This window comes from Syngnathoides biaculeatus, chromosome 3 (genome assembly GCF_019802595.1).
Source record: "Syngnathoides biaculeatus isolate LvHL_M chromosome 3, ASM1980259v1, whole genome shotgun sequence".
In the NCBI taxonomy this organism is placed as follows: Eukaryota; Metazoa; Chordata; class Actinopteri; order Syngnathiformes; family Syngnathidae; genus Syngnathoides; species Syngnathoides biaculeatus.
This window is the reverse complement of record NC_084642.1, coordinates 16,295,276-16,316,999: the sequence shown is the minus strand read 5'-3', so window position 1 is coordinate 16,316,999 and position 21,724 is coordinate 16,295,276. Positions and strand designations below refer to the sequence as shown.

The 21,724-nt window shown below is 41.6% G+C and overlaps 1 protein-coding gene and 1 long non-coding RNA gene across 2 annotated transcripts in view; one reads left to right on the top strand and one right to left on the bottom strand.

Annotated features, from left to right (window-relative positions):
- cd276 (CD276 molecule) overlaps positions 1-6,816 on the top strand; it is a 97,657-nt gene extending 90,841 nt beyond the window's left edge. Inside the window, exon 8 of the mRNA XM_061814589.1 lies at positions 5,776-6,816. The gene's annotated coding sequence lies outside the window, so the exon portion shown is untranslated. The remainder of the gene's footprint in view (positions 1-5,775) is intronic.
- Positions 344-20,457, bottom strand: LOC133498123 (uncharacterized). The gene is made up of 3 exons (XR_009794195.1): positions 19,778-20,457; positions 17,231-17,415; positions 344-2,438 (listed from the first exon to the last, which is right to left on the bottom strand). It is a non-coding gene; the product is annotated as an uncharacterized LOC133498123 (long non-coding RNA).
- Positions 20,458-21,724: the final 1,267 nt, after the last annotated feature.

The window sequence follows — 21,724 nt, the reverse complement described above, 5'->3', positions numbered from 1 at the left end:
GATGATATGCGATCACGGCCAAACCGCATCCCCATCCGATCCGCTTCCGCGGCGGAGATGAGCCATCCCGGCTCATCGCAGCCGGCCGATGTGGATTATAACAGAGGCGAGCAGTGCTGCTTTAGGGGGGTTTTCATAGACGCCGCAGTACGCGATGAACAACACAGTCGAGCGGGGGCGCTTTACTGTGCACACCCGGCTGAGTGAGGCATTCTCAGCTAGGTTCTTCAGACCCAACCCCTTCCGCGCAGCCTTTGCAGAAGCCGTGACCGCCAAACGCGGCGCCTCAGCCGGTGTGGCTGATTTTCGGCTCCGTGGTGGCATATAATGGAGCCGGGCATTACTGCGCGAACGCGGCTGAGTGAGGCATTCTCGGGTGGGTTCTTTAGATTCGCAGACGTTCGCGCAGCACCCCGACGCCGTCCAAGGCGCACATTGAAATATTTCGTACGTACATTTTTCTTTTGTTACGTTATGAGAGACCGATTACGTGGTCCGCCCCAAAGTATTATTTTTTATTTAGTAGCTGTATACACACCTACCTGTTATTTGGAACCCACGAAGCTCTTGTCCTCTGCACCCGTGCAATCCATTTTTCACAACAAACCGGGTCTCTTGCAAACTTATGAAAGCTAAATCCATTCTCCCTAGTGTTCAAGCAATGTCCAGCAATGCAATGAGCCGGCATTTTGGCTCACACGAAAGAACAACGAGCTACCTTCCCGGAGGTAAAACTAATGGAAACAAACGAGTCCACTTGGGGGCGCTGCTGTCCATTACATCACTTCCTGCTTCTTCTCGAAAACAAATCCCTCCAGAGGATTTTCATGAAAAAAATGCATGAGCCCATATTGGGTGATGGTTTTTCATTAATGTACTAAAAATCATCCATTTCATGACAGGAGCCCTTTAAACAGTGCATTTTAATGTATAGAAACAGATTTGTAAAGTACGTGAGTGATTGGTTGCCACTAACCTCTATATGCTTCACTACATTGCCAACACGAGGTCAAGGCTCTCTTCTATTTTTATCAAGTGTAAACATACCTTGAACTATTCCAGAAGTTCCCCAGGGATCTTATTTTCGGCGCATCTACCACCACACTGATAGGTTGCAGGTAATGGGAACCATGCAAATGAATGTAAATGTATATTGTTATAGACGATGCTTCATAATTACCCAACCCTGCGTGGAGAAATTGTCTCACATGCGTTTGATCGTCCCAGTAATGATCTTTAGCGAGCTTTTAAGTGTCTTTGCTCATTATGCACCGGCTCTCCTCCACAGTTTTTTGGTTTCTCGGTCTCGTCGCCTCTGTTTGTCTTTGATGGCTCCCTCTGATTGTGCTCGGGCGCCGTGGTGTCATAAAGCGGCAGCCCCGCTGTTTCCTTACGTGTAATGTTCCTCAAATATACAAATTAGAAGGAAGGTTGAAAACTCCAGAGGATGAACTGTGGTCCTTTTTTTTCAGTTGCGGATGTTGGTGGGAAAGAAACGGTCGATGAGATTGGATCGGCCTTATTTTGCACATGAACAATCTCTGATAGGCCATTTACAGCAGCCTTCAATTTGGGGTACCTGCCGCAAATGAATCCGTCCATCAGCGCGCCGGCTTGTGTGCCGGGAGCCGATTGGTCCTCCCTGTTTAACACGCTGGCGTTTAATTTGGCCCGCAATCCTATTTAGGCGATGGTCTACATTACTGGGTGACTTGCTTGCTTTTTCAAGTTTCTACATTGCCCATAATTGTGAGCGTGGATGGTTGTTTGATTATACCGTATGCGTATTACAATTGAGCAGCGACCAGTCCAGGGTTTATCCCACCTCATGCCCAAAGTCAGCTAGCATAAACTCGAGCTGACCCGTCATCCTAATGAGGACGAACGCTATAGAAAATGAAAGGCAGGGCACGGAAAACCTCCCAGTCTGAATTTTAATGCTTTAAATCCCTCACATCTTTTCAGCTCACGTCGTGCTAATAACGGGGAAACTTGTTCAATAGGAACAGACCTGTTATTTTTGCGACGTTAGTGTTGACAGAAATGACGCTAGAAAAATCGAAGCATAAGCATTGGCGCATCATGTCCTCGTAAACTCAAAGCATTTGGGTTTGAAAATGAATGTGAGACAAATGACAACTCACCATTTATCTGGACGTGATACACAACTTTGAACCCCCCCCCCCATTTTTCATCTTTACACAATTATAAAATACAATAGAAAAATGATATAATGTGTCTGGCAGGTAATTTGCAAAAACTGAATTCTCAAGATGGTCCATTTAATTAAAAAAAAATCAATTAAAAAGGTTTTTGAGTTACACACCTGAGGTACTGGCATCTGCTATTTTTGTCTCCGGTTGGTGTGTTTCATGGGGGTGATCGCAGTCATTCATCAGCACCACTGTATGGCAACAACACCCCAGGTGACACAGCCACTACGACAAAGGAATACGATACCAATTATTTTCAACAGATTTAAGTTGAAAAATCTTAAAAATCCAAAAACAGATGACAAAATGTTACTGACAGCTAGTGAAACGTGTCTGGTAATGGGACAGGACATTTCGGCAAAGCGCGTGATCGAAGCTTAGTTCGTTTTCCGAAGACTCGCTACATAGTCGTACCATGTAACCCATTCGGCAAGCGAGCGTTTCGGAGTTTGCTATGAGGTTTGGACAGCAATATTAAAGCCCTCAGTCAGGCTCCATTCAAAACGTGTGGCACAGAGTTTGGATACAAGATTGTGTAGTTTGTATAAAATATTAGAGTTCGGAGCGAATTCACAGCATTGAGTTTTGGACAGACATTGTACTGTAGAGAGAGTGTGCAATTTCAGCTCATGTGGCGTCAAAAGGCACACCTCAGAATATTTGGAAACGGGTGTAATAGCCCGAACTCTCAACTCTCAATCGGTGGGTATTGTAGTCGCGTGAGTTTGAACCACAAGCAGGACCACACCACATATAAATATCGTTGAGGATTATCAGATGCGTTTGTTAATCATAAACTGCATTTCCCAACATTTAGCTTGGACTCATTTTCAGGTTTGGGTTTCCCCCAGTGAGACGACCGACATTTTCAGTGCCTCTGATGTGACTTCACGTTTGGTTTGCGCTCTGACATGCGCTATCCACTGGAAGGCTTTTTCCAAATCATGTCCGGCCAAGTGAATTTAGTCCAGGCGGACTCCAGTTGAGCTGTGGAAACATCTCGAGGATGATCAGTGCAAACAGGATGCAGCCAGCTCAGCTTAATTTTGAGCTTCATGGCAAAGGCTTTGAAATACATACCCTGCATGTGATTTATTCTATTTTTTTCCCCAAACATTTCCCCCCATTATTCCAGGTGTTGTGTTAAGAATATTTAGGGGAAATCTTTCATGTTAGATTTTGGTTTCAGGGTGCAACATAAAGTGAAGCGCTGTGAATACTGCATACATACTACACGTTTACAATACAAGACTTGAAGTTAAATCAGTTTATGTTCTACTCTGATGGCAGACTAAAATACTTTTAATTATTTGTTCGTATCACCAGTTCAAATCACATGCTAAATAGCGATCACAATTTTGGTTTAAAAAACAAAAAACAAATACATAGCGTTCCTAAATCTCTCAGTTATAAAGCAGAAACAGTGAAGGCTGTTTAAAAATGGGGGGGCAGAACAAACATTTCTGATGCTAAATTTCTAATTGTGAAGAAAATATGCATTCCTACTGGGAGTTGTGTTTGTGTGTACAATGTCAAGCTTCTTACCAGCAGCTGGTGTGGGCCGCCTCGCTCCTGCCACAAGAAACTGGTCTCCGGGCTTCATTAAACCCTTTGTAGTAACGACGTCATTTAGCACAGCTCGGAGGTACCTCTTCGCACATACATTATTCAAGCCAGTCAACGGGACGCGCATGCACGGCTTCCTAAATGAAAACACTCGCCCGCGAGGAGGGCAACGGTTTCATTCTGCTTGCCGGTCGGGGACGGTGAACGTTAAGTGCAGCCAAGGAGGCTAATAATCTCTGCCACATTGCACACAAGACGATGTGCTACATTAAGACCTTGGTTGTGCTTGTCTAAACCCGTCAGCGATCCCTTTTGATTTAGATATACCAGGAAAACGCTGAACGGCTTAGACCCGCTCGCCCGCCTGCTCGGGGGAAGCTGGAGACGTCTTCTGCCGTTTGAAGCGAGATTTACGGGAACTGCAAAAATACATCTATTCGCCAGCTCTGCCCGCTTTCTAATCGGGATGACTATTACGTGTCGGACAAGCTGGCGGGATGCCGATCCGAAACCCCGAGGGTGTTGCTAAGCGTTCCAAAACGGGAAGCTATCAAACGCATCGAGATAGAAAATGATAAATGTTAGCAACACTTGCAAATTGCAACCACCCCACCGTGATACAGACCTGTTTTTTTTTTTCCTCACTTTCCATTACTTTGGAAGGCTGCGTCGTGGCCATTTGCTGCCTCTTTCTTGTAAGAACAGACATTAATTTGTCTGGCAGGCTCTCGCCACAAGAATAATTGATTGACTTCCTAATCTGTGAGCCGCCTCGTAGTAGTAGGGTTGGGGATACGGGCGAGAGGTGTGGTACACCCTTGACTGGTCAGCAGGAGTTTTGGACGAACCGAGAAGGCAGACTGTGAGGCAAACATGGCCACCACTGTTACTCTCTGGTCCCAACAGAAGACGTCTTACAGATTTTGAACATTTTCAGCTTGTCATTTGGACAAAATATTGATTTTCAAGTTTTGTGCACAATGCCCAATTTGTATAACAACTTATAACTATAACGTTTTCATACATTCTCATTGTCAGCAATTATTTGTAATTTTTTTCCTACAGCCAACAGAGGGAGCTTCTACTTCTTAAATGAAAATGCAATTCTTCAAAATTCAAATCAGTTGGTGGGCAGTATTCCATTAAATGCCTCTTTTGGAGAAGATTATTAAAGCAAATTGCTCCTTTGTCCACAAATTGATTCATTATGTCATGGAGTTTAAAACACACACAAAACAACATTTTCATGTGTTGAGTATAGAATGAAACTATGGAAGTAAATACTGTATGTGCCACCAGGATGTGAGTTTGAAATGCCACAGAAAACAGGATTTGAATTTGAAATGTAAAGTGATCACACATTTTCAATAGTTGTATTTCAGTGTAGCTTTTCAATGTTAACAATTCAACTGGCTACAATTCGCTGTCTGAAATTCACCGTCTGTGCCATTACTTCAGGTCAGAACCGAACACCCAGGCAATCGCAGTCACGCTTTCTTAGTCACGTGATGTCACATACTAAGAAAGCGAAACTGGATAGGCTGGGTGTTCGGTTATAACCTGAAGCAACCCTGCCTGGTGGCACAGACGGTGAATTTTAGACAGCAAATTGTAGCCAGTTGAATTTCAGACAGCAAATTGTAACAACTATTGAAAATGTGATCATTTCACATTTCAAATTCAAATCCTGTTTTCTGTGGCATTTCAAATCCTGGTGGCACATATTTACTTCCATATGAAAATTTTAATTTAGCCAAATTGTATCATTCAGGCGAGTGAACAAAGGAGATTTCATCTGTTTCAAATGGTAAAAAGTGGCCACAATAGAGCTAAAGATATAATTCGCCTATACTTTTGTTATATTTAAAGAGCTGGAATTCGACATTACAAAATCTGACGTGAGGTGGACTACTAAATAATAATGATTTATTTTTCTAATTCATCCAAACTTGATGAGCGTCTTGTACATTTTTTAATTTTTAAATTTCGTTTTCAGGAGGAGTCGCCGGGCACCAGATTTGAGAAAAGTCTAGTGGGTAATCCCACTACAGCCCACAGATTCCATCAACCTCTGTTGACTTGCCAGCGTCCTTGTTGTCGCGTGAGGGGAAGATGACTCCATCTCCATCATCATCATCATCATCTTCTTCACGTGTGACGCTCCCTTGAATGTCCATCAACACGTGCCATTACATACTTGTGCCACTCCCATCTTTTTTTTATATATATATACATATATATATACACACACACATCAATGAAAGATTACCACCAGCCAGTGTGAATGGATTGCAGTTGGTCCTTGCAATGCAAAAGACTGAAGAACTCGTCTTTTTTTTTTTAAAAAGATGTCAGATTGCCTTCCCTGTCAGAGAAGAGCCGATCACCGTCAATAGTCCCATGCTCGTTAATTAGCATCTGTTGCCCAGGTAACTGCTATCTGTCAGTGTCTGCCTACCCCCCCCCCCCTCCCCCTATCTCCTGGAACTAGAGGCCATTGTAATTGAATGGCGGCTAAGCTCCAGCAAACTGCAAATGGTGCATGGGACACACCCCGACAGCCTTTTATAATGCGTTGTTTTCAATGAACAGGCTGTGGAATGCTTGATTTTCTGCGCGAGCCCTATGGACCCTCGCATCGCAGGTGCAAGAGGTTACGAGTCTCCGTGCCGATGGTTCGAGTACGAATGCCAAAATCGTACCCATTTACAATAAAGACACAGTGACAAAAAAAGCGTGCATTTGTCGTTCTGTATCCAAACTCATTAACTCCCCTCACTGAGCTGAACGGTGGGTTACTAACTTGGAGAATTGTACAATTTGGGACTTTCAACTCTGGCAAAACGTGCAAGAGAAAATGTTGCAAGTATAATTGTCATTTCATGTCCATGCTGATCTCTGCTGACTTGACAAATTCACATGCTTCTTTCTGTGTTTGGTGTAATCCTGCTGTTTGCACAGCCTCAATCATCCTAAACACGTTATGAATAATGGATATTCTCTGACTTGTTTGTTGTCGTAGGCGAAATAGCTGCCTCGGATAACTGCAGAAAAGCATGACAACCCCCTCCAGAGCGCCCCCACCCCCACGTGCACACACGTTTTCACGTCCTGGTCCCGAAACTAAAAGCCACGTGAGGCTCTGTGTACAGTAGCCCTTGACCTTGCCGGGTGTCCTCGTGGCCTGCACGCCCGCTGGAAATTAAATTTACAGATTAGTGGCTGCGGGCCCAAAGGCGGCCATAGTCACTCACCGCCTCTCACTCTTATTTGGGGACGGGCGGTCGGGGATTAGAAGGAGGAAAGGCAAGTCTTAAAAATGTTTCCGATCCTTTTTTTTTGCAGATCACTGCCGGCAAACGCCGCTGGCACCATAGGGAAGTAGTACCACACAACATTTACTAAATTTACATTTAAAGAGTAGTATGAATGAACCAGACCTTTTACTTGAGTATGTTAAGGGGAATAAATACATTTACTCTGTTACACTGTTTGCTACTTTTTTAAAATGTTTGTTTTAGATTTCATTATCAACTAACGCATAGGGCCACATTGCGACCGATTCAATGTGATCACTAATGTCATTTGACTTCAATTCACCAACCAGACGACACAAGCCAGTCAATGACCGCACACAAAGTCAAAGTGACGCATTTTAGGCGGGGGGGGAGGAAGTGTTTACAGACACCCCTCATAAATAATAATAAAAAAAGCTTTGTACAACTGCTCTTAAATTGTGATATTTCAGGCCAATTCACACTTAAAAACAAGCTTCCTATGAATTGCAGATTCTTTCTCTCTCTCTCACTCTTATTCAGTCATTTAAATGAACAAAGCAAATATTTCTCCGCGCCGTGATGAATGTATTGTTGATTTTGTTAAAATTGACATTTGGCACGTGTGTGGTTTTCCATCCATCCATCCATTTTCTTCACCGCTTATCCTCATGAGGGTCGCAGGGAGAGCTGGAGCCTATCCCAACTGTCAACAGGCAGCAGGTGAAACCCTGAACTGGTCACCAGCCAATCACAGAGCACATTGAGACAAACAGCTGCACTCACAATCACACCAAGGGGCAATTTAGAGTGTCCAACTAATGTTTTTGGAACGTGGGAGGAAACTGGATTGCCCAGAGGAGACCCATGCAGGCATGGGGTAAACATGCAAACTCCACACAGGCGGGTCTGGGATTGAACACGGACGGGACCTCAGAACTGCGAGGCCAACGCTTTACCAGCTGATCCCACCGTGCCGCGTGTGGTTTCCCATGTAGCCCAATTTATTTACCGGTATTTCATTTGACTTTCATGTTCAAAAAAATGTACTCACGAGTTACTGTTGAGTAGGTTTTTGACTGAGTACTTACTTCAAGTAAAGATTTCAGAGGACTACTTTTTATTTTTACCCGAGTCATATTATTCCAAAGTAAGAGCACTCTTTGTTGAATACAAAATTTAGCTCCTCTCCCACCCCACCCTGCCTGGCACCAGCTGGACACCAGTAACCTATTTAGAGAATTTCGATGGGTGAATGAATGACAGTACTGTAAGGAAGGATGCATTTTGAATCAATTGAGCGTAAAAAGTGTAGGTGCATGGATTACAATTTCATCTGAAAGACCAACAAGGACTTCAGGGGGTTTTCAAATGTGCGCAAAACACAGTTTTCCGATTAAAATCAGTATTTGAACCGACACTGACAGTGAATGTTAATTGTTTGGATGTCCTCAGCGTGAGCTCACTTTGTTTGGCTCCAAGCTTCCAAATATTGTACACATTGACTTGGAGCATATTTTCATTGCAAACAATTACTTTTTGGGGGACAAAAACTGACAAACTGAGTAAACACAGCAGGAAAGTTCAGGCAAATAGAACAATGAGATGCTTCAGGATGGGTCAAACTAAATTCCATCCAGGGTAAAACAAACACCTCTTCTTTTTTTTGCCGTTTGGCAAAATTGAAAACTGATGTTTGTGGACATTTTTTGTCACTTGTTGTATCGAGCGACGTACCTACTTAAGTGGATCATTGGGGAAAAACTTTTCACTGTACACCAAGTGATTGAACACCATGAACATGTGGACTGACATGCCCCGATGGAAAAACTGCAACGATGTCATGGATTTGGGGCTCCACATGCAGCATATTATCTTTTACTTAATTAACCACAAAACATGGCATGGCTGTCAAGGAAGAAGCAGATTGACACAGTGAGAGGAAACAAGCGAGAATAAATGACAGTTTGTGAGTATTTTAGGAGGCTTTTTGCAATTTTGGAGCGCCCCATTCCAGGGGCAGAGCCAAGGGGTGGGCAGGTGGAACACTTCATTCCTAGTGTGCTCTTTTTTTGTATAATTAAACAAAAAAAAAAAAAATGGCACCCACACTTCCTCACGCTTGTAAGAAAATAATTGATACTCTCAGTAATAGGACACGACGACTGGCGGCATTCCATTCTCGAATGGAGAAACGAGACACCTGAGGTCAGCAAGCGGTTCTAAGTGCTTTGGACTCGGAGCGCATCCGTGCTTCCAATGCAACGTGCTAATCGCTAACAAAAAGCCACTGCAATTAAATGAGGAAATAAAGAGAAATGGCTCTGGGGACACGTGAATAGCAATGTGCAAATAGTTTATTCATGGCAACGGCGGATTCTCCATCACAGCCCATTAAAGTGCATGTAAATAAGTTTGGCTACGGCCACTTACATCGCGTGTAAACACCGTGGAGGAAAAAAAAAAAGCGCTCGCCAGAAGCGCCCCTTGCATCAATTTTACGATCTGCCCGGGTTTGTTCGCCACTTCAGGAGCGGCGTTTTAACGTTTTTTTCTTTGCTTTTTTATTTCCCCAGAGGAGGCCTGATGGCGTAGTTAGTATGCAGCGGATAGCGCACCGCATAAAGCAGCCAATGCAACTGTGGCGGAGCGATACTTTTTCGACTGAACTTGCTAATAAGCATGCTGTTTTATGACACTCTGAAACAAGCGCTCAGGCTGTGAATTTGCTTTGGAATACACAATAAGTTTCCTCATTGGAAAAGTCAAAGACGCGCCCGTGTAAGTGCTGTTAAGGCTCATAAAATTGCAGGTGATTTCAAATAGTCTTAATCAGCGCTAGGCCCTGATTACGTGAATGTGTCCAGGACACACTCGACAAAATGTTGCATCTCTGAATCGTTATTTACTAATTAATTCCAATGAGGAAACCTGACTTGCTATACAAATAAATTAGCTTACTAGGTTGGTCATAGAAATATTAAACTCGTAAGTGAAGATACGACTGCAGTTGGGTCTGTTGAGAGTAAAATTAGGCAACCAAGTAAAGCTTTTGTCCTCCCCCCATTTCTGAAAATGATTCTGTGACTAAGGTGTTCTACACTTCCACCTCGCCATGATCTGATAACGGGATCGGGTGAAATTAGCCAATGGTGGATACACACAAGTGTCTTCATTTGGGACAGGGAGGGGTGAAAAGATAAGCAGAACTGCACAGACTTTAGTTGGGCACACATCTTAGCAACAGCTAACTGCATTAAGCTCTGATGACATAGATATTATATCAGGATATTTGTTTTTACTGCATCATTAACACTGGAATTTTTTTTCTGTTGTTTGATGCAATGTTGCCGACGCAAGCAAAAATGCAAGTGAATATTTAAAGGCACTCGCTGGTGGGGGTATGGTTAAATTAGCCAGTGCTGCTTTCATGCAGGTGCTATTGATTTTCAGTCAAGCTGCCGAAAGAAGAAACACAAGCAATGATTCCCCCCACGACTATTCAAAGGCCAATAGGTGCGTGTTTCCACTGGAACTTGCACAAATGTGCTGGAGAAACAATTACTGATAGGGACTGGTTCAAGATCCTTCTTCATTAATGCTACCACTAGTAAGTTTCTTTCGGCTTGTCCCTTTCAGGGTCACCACAGCGTGTCATCTCAGATGAACGCACATGTATGTTTGGCACAATTTTTACACCGGATGCCCTTCCTGACGCAACCCTTCTCAGGGAGTGGAGGCCCGAGTGGGATATGAACCCACAACCCCTGGTTTACCAAACCAGTGCTCTAACCACTGAGCTACGGGGCCTCTTCATTAATGCTACCACTGTTCTATACAAATACACTCGTAGATAGTTTAAAAGTTTCAACGTTCCCACCACTACATGTGTTTTCCCTTCATTTGAATCTGAAGTCCATTTTAGTACATACTCGGTCCCCAGAGGAGCTTCACTTGTCTATAAATTTTGTAGCAAGAATTACATTTCTTTTATTTTTTTTAATTACTTAGCAGGAAAATTCATCAAATTTCAGAATGAAAGCTTTTGGGTTTTTTTATTATATGTATTGGTCAAATGTTAAACGTGGTCAGATCTGACCAGAAAAGTATACAAGGGGTTAAATTGTGAAAAATATGTCCATTGAACAAATGGCACTTTAGCCCAGTAGGGATCTCCTTGTGTAAACTGGCCCGTCATTGTTGTATGTGATCACCAAACGAAATCCGTACCAAAGATCAACAACGACGGGACTGCAATCTTGAGTCGATGACTTATGACACTTGAACAAGGTCTCATGTATATTTCAAGACTGAACCCAGCGCCGCCCATCAATTTACACCTTTTATCCATTTCTGCATGTTTGCCTTTAAATGAAATAAAAGCTTTTTGCTGTTGTGTCATTAAAGCGTAATGTCGGCATGTCCGTGTGACGCCGTGTTAGGACACTGGGTCACGTGACGGCATGCTTACAATCGTCTTTATTTTCCCCAAACCCGTGCGAAAGATGCAGAAACAAAAAGCGCAAAGGACCCCCTAAAAACCAATCCTTCTAGGCGCATCTCTGAAATATCACAAGTAACATTTGTTACAACAAATACTAATGTAAAGATTTACTGTTCGCTATCTGTCAGAAAATGGATGGATGGATCTAGATCAAGATTTACAGACAAGGACGATGTAGGTCGAGGCCGTCCTTTGAAAATGTCATCTGTTTGTTTTGCTAGCCTACGGACGCCATCAATCCCTGCATTTACACATCAGAAACGCCAACATGACACACTTCGCGAACCAAAACATCACAACTGGGTCGATATGGACCGCCCGAGAACAGAGAGTATTTCTGAATTTCATGAATTTCCAATCCGGAGAATTATCATAATATTCTGGCATCATATTGCGCTGTAAGTGACACAAGAAAACAGACATTGTGTCCTGTTTCCTGCCAGATCTGGTACAAGGCAGATGTTAACTAAAGAGAAACGTAGGTCATGAGGCAACAGATGAATACAAGTTGACCTGGGAAATGAAATTCCATTTTTTAATGCGGATGGACTCAAATACTTCTAATTCATAACAGCAAGACAACACTGCCAAAAACCAAATTCCTACTTGTCATTGTTGTTGTCTTCTATAAGTGTTAATGATTGGCATCGTCAGTGCCAATGTGACGGTCTGACCGCTCCCCCTGTGCTGAAAAGTGTCCTTGTGATGAATGCGCTTGCATTACTAACAGGGGAACTCTGAGTACGTAGCAGACGCTTACTGGGAAATCTCTCGGTCTCATAGTTCCCCTTCTTCTACATAGAGGTAGCTAACATACATTATAACCTAACCCTAACCTATCCTTAAAACAAAAGTTGATAAAAAGATATACAAATATATGTACATTTGCTGTGTACGTCGTTCTGAGACGTCCATAGCGAACAAGAACACTTGGCGACAAGTTGTCGAATGTCACATGTTGAAGCATGGATGGGGATGTTTCAGAATGGCCGGATGTTTACAAAATATACACGCATGTGCATGACTCTTGGGCTATGCAGCACCAGGAGTGCTCAGACCGTCACACCGAGCGGTGCACGTCACAGCTACGCCTTCAGAGCATAAAAACTTAAAATAAAATACATTGGACTCACCAGAGATGCATATTATTCAGAGACAAACTCGATAATCATTTGCTACTCACAGTGTGTCAGAACTACTATATATCACCTGATGAAGCCTTTTCTAACATTCTCAACAAAAAGATGAGTAAAGTATGCGTGGTCGGATATCGCTATCAACCAAAATTCAAGGCTGCAATATAAATTCTGGATGGGAAGTGAAAACGTTAGGTCGGGACATCCCTAATACTAGTAACCCATCCATCCATCTATCGATTTTCTTTGTCGCTTATCCTCACGAGGGTCGTCGGGAGTGCTGGAGCCTATCCCAGCTGTCAACGGGCAGGAGGCTGGGTACACCCTGGACTGGTTGCCAGCCAATCGCAGGGAACACTGAGACAAACAGCCACAGTCACAATCACACCTGGGGGCAATTTATAATGTCCAATTAATGTTGCATGTTTTTTGGGGGATGTGGGAGGAAACTGGAGTGCCCAGAGAAAACCCACACAGGCACGGGGTGAACATACAAACTCCACACTGGTGGGGGCAGGATTGAACCCAGGTCCTCAGAACTGCGAGACCAACGCTTTACCAGCCGATCACCGTGCCGCCCTACTAGTAACCCAAAAGTGGCATTAGTATTGTTGAAAAGTTATACTTAAGAGTCATTTTGGTCATCAAGTAGTTGTAGCATACTGGGTTGTCTTACTGGTGAAGCCAAACAAGATGGCTCTCAAGGATATTTAATAAATGCAAAAACTATCAAGAATAAGGTAGGACTAGGCCAATTAGGATGTTAGTAGTGGGGGGAAAAAAGTCTCACTATCAGTAAAATGGAGTCATTCTTGTATAGTGTATGAAATGTGCAATACAAATAAATTAATTTTGCTTTTTATTGTGCCTTAGACATTCTACTAGCATGAGCTGACTAGTATGAGCCTGTTAGTTCAATATCAAAGATATCAAAGCCATTCGAGCATTTATTCAATATCCTTAATCGCCATGCTAGGAGCCAAAAGTGCCACTAACAGTAGGAAAAACTGTTTTATCTTACTCGTGACGTGGACCTTGGGCCGGACACAAAGGATATGGAATAAATTCCCAAACATCTTTTTATAGAAGAGAATATTTGATGTAGTGTCTGCAATGATCGACATGGAGACCAATGACTTACCTAATAATGACTGCACAGAGTTGCTAAAGTGCTGCGTGAGCTTCGAAAAAGTGATTAAAAATAAGTTTTTTTTTGTTTTTTTTTTTGGTGGGAGGGACACAGGGGAACACACAGCCCAAAGCGAAGTAAAGAATAGGCAGTCTTATTTTAGCAACATGTGCTTGGTCAGGCTCATTGAATGCTGCTGCTGTCCCTAATTAAAGTGTTCTGCTCCAAAGAGTAGCAGCACGCACAAACGCGTCTTATTCTCTCCATCCATCACATCTACTGTAATTACTTTTGTTTACAGTGCGCAAAACGGCAGCTGTCTGATTAGAACTTATTGGCCAGATAAGTCACGGGTAATTTTTGGCCGGCTCAGGAGGTTCTCCTGCTGCAGGACACAGATGAAATCATTTCTTGTGGGAAGGGTGGCGGCCATGTTGGGGCAGAGCGCCACCTGACAAATTGCCTCTGGGTGCTCAAACGTCCCTCCGCAACCTTGCTGTTGTGTTCGTCCACGAGTCATTGTGATGAAAAAGTTAGCAAAATCAGTTGCACTTCATGTTTTGAATGTGTTGCTTGTTAGGCCACTATTTCACAATTTTATTGCTAGGGGGAAATTATGAGGAAAATAAACCTCTCCGCTTTATTAGACATACATCAACAGCAATAAAAAAAAAAAAAAAAAAAAAAAATTCTTTGTTATAGTATCTCTGTGCTTTGTACATTAGTATCATGCCACATGCCCGTGTGAAGATGTCCATTACCGATGGAGTAAACGGATGAGGAATATCATAATGGGAAATCTATAATGCATCATCTACTTCCAATAGGGCGCCAGCAATATGCACTGTATTGATTTTTAGTCACTAGAATAGCACCGATGCAACACCACAGGAATGAATGTACTGCTATTAATAGCTAGAACAACAGTTCTACCTCTGCTTGCAAAACTAATCCATTCCAGAGGTTGCTTCGTAACGTAAAACTTTCGTAAGTAGAAACACATTTTACACGTAAATAGCCTAATCCATTCTTAATTTACCCCCCCCCCCAAAAAAAAAAGCTTGACATTGCTATTAACCAAATACATGCTAGAGAGTAGGTATCATGAGTATGACTTGGCCACTGCCAAGAGGGGCGTGGCCACTCCACTGTTCTGGGCAGTGACACCTGTCACCGCTCACGGCTGTTTCTCATTGCGACTGTAATTTGACAGGCATTTAAATTAGAGTTTTTGTCACGGTCGTTTGCCAGTACGTTGCCCTGAGTTAGTGAGTTGTATTCAATGACAGTAGGAATCTCCACCACTGGGAATAGCGTAGTATTGAGTTATCCTCATCACAGTGTTTCTGTGCCACCACAGTTTAGTCCTGTCTTAGTTTATGTTTCATAGTCATAGTCAAGACCTAGTTCATGTTTCCTACTTTGTCTCCTAGTCGTCAGACCTTGCTGCATGTCTTTTGGATCCTGTATAGCCTAGCGTTTCTGTACCTTTGCATCCTCGGCCTGCTTACAATGTGTATAACCTCAGTTTTGAATAAAACTACGCCTAACATGCCCTCGTCTCTGAGGCCTGCATTTGGGTCCAGCCCCGCATCGGAAGTTCATGACAATAGAGGGTGGTGCTCTATTGCGCCACACATACTAAGAGGCGGGATGTGCGTCATGGCTAAAGATTGACGTCCCTCCTAGCCAATGTGACACCAGTAAGACCCTCCAGTTGTGGCCAATGGGAGAGGAGCTCTATCGTTCTGCTTTCAAACTGAGATACAGTACAGGATGTTTCTGTTCAGTGGAATCCAGCACCATTTTTTTCCCTTTCGTATCCTGAATTTCTTTTGAAACTGGAGACAAAAAATTTCCAGGGAGACATTTTGTAATCTGAATCTTTTGTTAGTCGAGACCTTCGTGAGTAGAGGTACCACTGCACTAGAAGAAATGACCGAGTTTTTCCCCGTCAGGGGTCGCCACAACGAGTCACTCATACGGTTTGGCAGTTTTTATGGCCGATGCCGGCATAGTTGCTAATATTCTGTCTGTAATCATTGACGTGCAACTATACAATCAGAATGGCTGCATTAACAGTGTGTGAGATGCCAGCGGCAGAATTGCTATGTAATTATTCATACATTTTACGACGTATTACAAGATGGACATGCCCATGGTGTGCTGTGGAAAGAAGAGCGTGATCAAATACAAAAGTCCCAGAAGATGTCAATATTTTCTTTTATGGGACACAACAACAGAGTGTACACCTCATAAAGAAGAGGTAATTATGTGAGCATTTTAGTGACTTTTCATAAAAGTGGGCAGTAAAAAAAAAGTTGTGAAATTGTTATTTTGTGACAGAACAAAATCCAGATTTGGCTGTTAAACCAAAAGACAAATGCATGTGAATAGGGAAAAGCTCAAAAGCATTGAAAACACTGACATTTTTTTTTATGTAAATCAAATATATATATATATATATATATATATATATATATATGTTAATTTATTTGTTATTACCAGTCTATGAACGTAGGTTATTGCCAATCGTGACCTCATTATTTTAACCGCTTCAACTCGGCATGTGATTCCACCCATGGACTTCCAATTACTAAAATGAATGTATTGCCATAATGTCTACATTGTGAATAAAAATACACAATAAATGCAGTATAGTATAAGTAGTTTTAGGACAAAATGTAATTTTTAATTGATAAGAGAGCAGGTAAAATGGATTCACAGATTTGTTTCAAAATACATTCTCCATGTTTGAAGATGCTAACTGAAATCGTGCAAAGATAAATAACTGTAATACACGATTGTGAAAGTACAACGTTAAACTCCTGAGCACAATTCCTTTTTTAAAAATGTTTTCAGTGTGGCTAAAACAGAGGCAGGCAAAGAGGCAAAGAGGCAGAGGTGCACTTTGGTTAGCTTTGCCCCAATAAGAACTGTCCACTGTCTACTTACAATGAGTCTGCCCATTTCAACCACTTCTTGCTAGCAGTTAGCTAGCTAGCTGTGCCTACATCACCAAAATGCATCATCCATTGATGCCACCATTTACAAAACAGTTCAGTGCCAACCAATATTTATATTGTGTTGAGCAGCACTAAAATGATAATAACCTCTAAATCAAAGTGTAGGAAAAAAGAAAGTAAGCAGAGAAAAGCTAAACTCCAAATTGACTATGACCGCTACAGATTAAGTCTTTGTAATTTTAACAATGATTGAGTCAGGGCTAGACTGGAATACTTGAATATGAATTTGGTTTTTATTTGAGTGAAAAGGAAAGGTGGCACTTCTGGTCTTGTTGGTTGTCAGTGCGGCTTTTGACATAGTAGATTAGAATATATAATGGAACAAGTTGGAAATGCGGGTAAGACTCAATGGGAAGAGTCCATAAATGGTTCAGGTCCTACCTGGAGGAAAGCATGTTGCATATTTTATGTGGGTTTTCTTCAGGTACTCCGGTTTCCTCCCATATCCCCAAAACATCCACTCTAGGTTAATTGACTTGCGATTGGCTGGCAATCAGTTCAGGGTGTTCACTGATCGCCTCTTCCCCCGGAGTCATCTGGAATAGGTTCCGGCACACCCTGCGACCCTTGCGAGGATAAACAGCATGGGAATCAAATGACTGGATATACAGTAAGAATAAAATTACATTAAAAAAAAAAGATGACCACAAATAGTTTTGCTACTATTAAAATGATCCCACTTTGCAGTTTAAAGTCTGCATAGGAGGCCGTTTATAGATGAACACCAATAATGGTAACTCTTTATTATTAAGAGTAAATATGATGGTCCAAATTTTCAAACGGACGCACGCGCGAGGGCACACGCATGCACACACGGTGTAATCTGAATAATGAATAGCGCTGTAGGAAAATATAACACGGTGGGGGAACAGTCATTAACTTTTGATGACTAGTCCTCACTCGTGGGCCCATTAAAGCAAAGTTATTAATCTACCACTGTGACAGCTGCAGGGAGGTGTTTTTTATTTTTTTTTAGGCGCCGATATATTTACACAATATTTGACCAGTGGTCGCTTGTAAAACTGACTCTAGATATGAATTTGGAAAGCTGTTTATTGGATGAAAACCTTGGGAGTTTTTAGAAAAATACTAGGGTTAGAGTAGGTCCGCAAACCAATTTATGTCCAACTTGCAAAGTACAAAATGTACTTGGGGCAAAAATAGATTTGTCTAACATTGAATAAAAATACATAATGGAAAATGAAGAACCTGAATACTAACAGGTGTACATGAATGACTTCAATGGGTATCATCACTTAATAGGACTACATGTTTCATCACTTGCTATTTTTGACTTCCAATTAAATCATATAGCCAACTAGGTTTTTCTAATTGTTTGTACACAATGAATACGTCTCTAGTCAGTGTTAGTAAACGATAATACAGCCATTGAGACCTGTGCATAATTTTGACACCAGCGGTCTTTGCATGTCCCGTTACAAGTAACAATCCACAGTGCACCACACAACACAGACATTTTTATAAACAAAGTTAATCACACTTACTGTGATTTGACGGGCGCATATGCGCCCCTGCACCATCGCACTCGCAAATACGGACAGTCGAGCACGAACAATCACACGCGTAAAATTTGTTACGAGTAGAAATACATATTGAAAGACATTGCTTATTTTATGTAGTCCTGACCAATGTTCCCTTAAAGCTGCGCACTTGTTGCACACTCTCAGCGCACATGAAAACCGATCCAGGACCGTGAACCACAGCTTGACGTCTTTTTTTTTCCTTTCCTTTTTTTTTAAAAAAACTGACGCACACGGTCTCCAACAACGAGTGGCTGCTCAGCACTACTTCTACTTCCTAGTTTACCTGACACCGCCTCCCTCTCCTCTTAAATGGGTGCATTTATAATTACAAACAGAACACACACCCGCAACTTTAGATCTGCAGGCATTACAGACCATACCCGTACATTTTCAAATGTGAGTGACTGGAATCATATATTTTGATCAAAGATAGTCAAAAACCATGAGAAACCGTTTAATTCTCTACAAACTCGCTTTTCATCATTGCTAGTAACTCGTAAGTGTCGTTTGACTTATTTTTCTTGAAAACACTTACCAGGTTCTACAGGCACCTCCATGTTGCCATCAAGCTCAAACATTAGCCGAAAATGGTTCTGGGTGATTAATGTCATAAAATGGTCGAGCATTTTTGTTATTTTGTTGAAGTTGCTCAAAGAAAAATGGGACTGACACTTCAAAATGTAAATGAATATTGTCTCCTACTCCTTCTGAAACAAATAATTGATCCTTCTATGATTATTTTTGGAGATTATTGCATTAACTCTTAATAGCCATCATAAAATCGTTATTGTTTCCAGTTATGAAATTGAGGGGCCGGTTGCTCCTAACGAGTTTTGACTGACAATGATACACGCATGATGCCTGTTTCTAACAAGTGCTTCGAAGAAAACTCACCGTGGAACGCCATAAACTTCTGTTGAGCAGTTTTACCTTTACCTGTACCTTTTAGCAGATATTGGCGAAGTGGTTGCATGATTTAGAACATACAGACACTGTGGCTATTTCCGTTGATGAGTGACAAAATGTCACACTTGGGTGCTGCTCAAAAATCACAAGAATGCGTTTGCAATGGTTTATTGCAAGGGTGCTCTGACTTTTTTACCCCAAGATCTACTTTTGAAGCAGCCAGCCTTTCATGATCGGGCGGGCGTGGGGGTAAATAGAATGAACAAGTCACAAAGATCTACCCACTACAAAGATGCAAAACACATATTTATTTTAAAGTATATTGAGGATTCTTTATGCGTAAATGTATGGTTGTGTCCCTTGCAAAACCACATGAGCCAATAGTTCACAACACAACATAATTAACTAGGAATATTTTTTGTAACTATCTGAGTTCACGTTGATAATCACTAAACACCATACGAATGAAAATGCACACCTGGGCTGTGTCACTCACGTCAGTGGATTCGTCCAATTGCAGTGAGAAACACTATCTGTGATGTCCTTCCACACATCAGCCATGGCTTCGCAGCACCGTGTAACTGTACTCCTTTACAGCTGCAGAGCTTTTTTTGAAGATATTTTCCCCCCTATTTTTAAAAGATCAGAACAATGAGTCAGCTGCTTCAATGAAAGCCTCTTTTTCCATTTCTCCGTCTTGGAAGGACTTTTTGTTATTAACGATTATGTGACTAACTGGGAACGATGCATCCGTGGCGGCTTTCACTGTTGAACTATATTATGTGAAAAATGACTGCTGATCGACCAATTTGGATTTTATTTTGTTCACTTTTTTCATTCTCAGCTTGCTTTTCGGCTGAAAATCAGTGTCGTATTTTCCATGAACAGTTTGAAAATGCCGCTACATATTTCACTTCTTTTCGTATTACAATAGTACACTGGCACATGAGGCAAATGCACTTCGAAAATGATATCGTGAAAAAAAAAAAAAGTCTGCCTCCCATTCTGTACAAAAGTGATACGTTTTTTTGGTTTATTGCAAAATAACTGGAGAAGGAAAATTCTCAATACAATATTATTTTATATCTACATAGTAATACTTGACAATACTGTGTATTAATACTACATTGGATGCCTTTTAATGTATTTTGCCATCAATAATTTCTCTTAACATTTCACCACATCCATGGAATGAGATGTTATTATATATACACACACACACACACACACACACACACACACACACACACACACGCGAAGAAAAAAAAAAAAAAAAAAAAAAATCAACCAATATTCAATATAAACTGTGTGATAATGTTGCTAAAAATGTTGCTTTCAGTCTTAATTGCAATTTGGATGGCATATTAGTGCCTGCTCCACAATGGCTGATGATTGATGAACACGTCCGAGTGCATCAGCCTCAAAGTAGCAAAACTTGACAAATAACAGTCTATACGCACTCTCTCAAGGACAAGTGCTCACTACCTATGACCACCACAACAGTCAGAATTACAGCTCATGAGGAATCATATTTGATGTCATGCTCACTTCATATATAATAACCATGGCAGAAAAAATGAAAATAAATTGGTGAATTTACCATTGTCCATCAATGTGAGCCTATAAGGAAAATTTCACAATATAACCCCGCTGTCCAAAACAATCATAAAATCTGTTTACAACCAACATATTCTGTTAAATTACAGGAAAATAATTTTACATGCATTGTGTTATGATAGGCATACCACAATCCATCCAGTTTCATGTTGATTGTTGAAACTGCTGCTGGGTGCGAATAAATTCTGGATCAGAGGAAGTTTTGGCGTCACGATACCAACCCCTCAAACAAACGTTTTCACCTGGGTACATGGTTTTGCAAAAAACTTTATTAATGAATTGGAAAACAAATTATGGTAATATTACATCCACAACATATGTTTTGACTGACAGTTAACCATTAAGACCCCCCAAAAGACAGCATGGCTCAGAAGGTGTGACAACACCTGAACAACAAAGAGAACAACACATTGCATTTTACCTAGCCCCAAAATGTTGTACCAAAATACATAACACGGTCGGACAAAAGCCCGTTTGCGTAACGCTAATGGTATCTTTTCAATATTGGTACTGAGGTATAAAGTATCAAAGTCCAAATGTGGGTATTCCAACAACATTTTCATTTATGATTTAGGATGATGGAGCGTCAAACTTAATCATTCTCCACCTACATAAAAAAGACAAAGCGTAAAATCATCTACCTCATCAAAGACGGCGACGAGTCTGCGTATCGAAAGGAAGTGGAAAGACTGGAGGATTGGTGTGGTCAAGACAACCTGGCGTTGAACACTAAAGACTGTGGAGATGATTGTGGACTTCAGAAGCCATCCTTCACCACAGCTGACCCTGACGCTGTCCAACTGTCTTG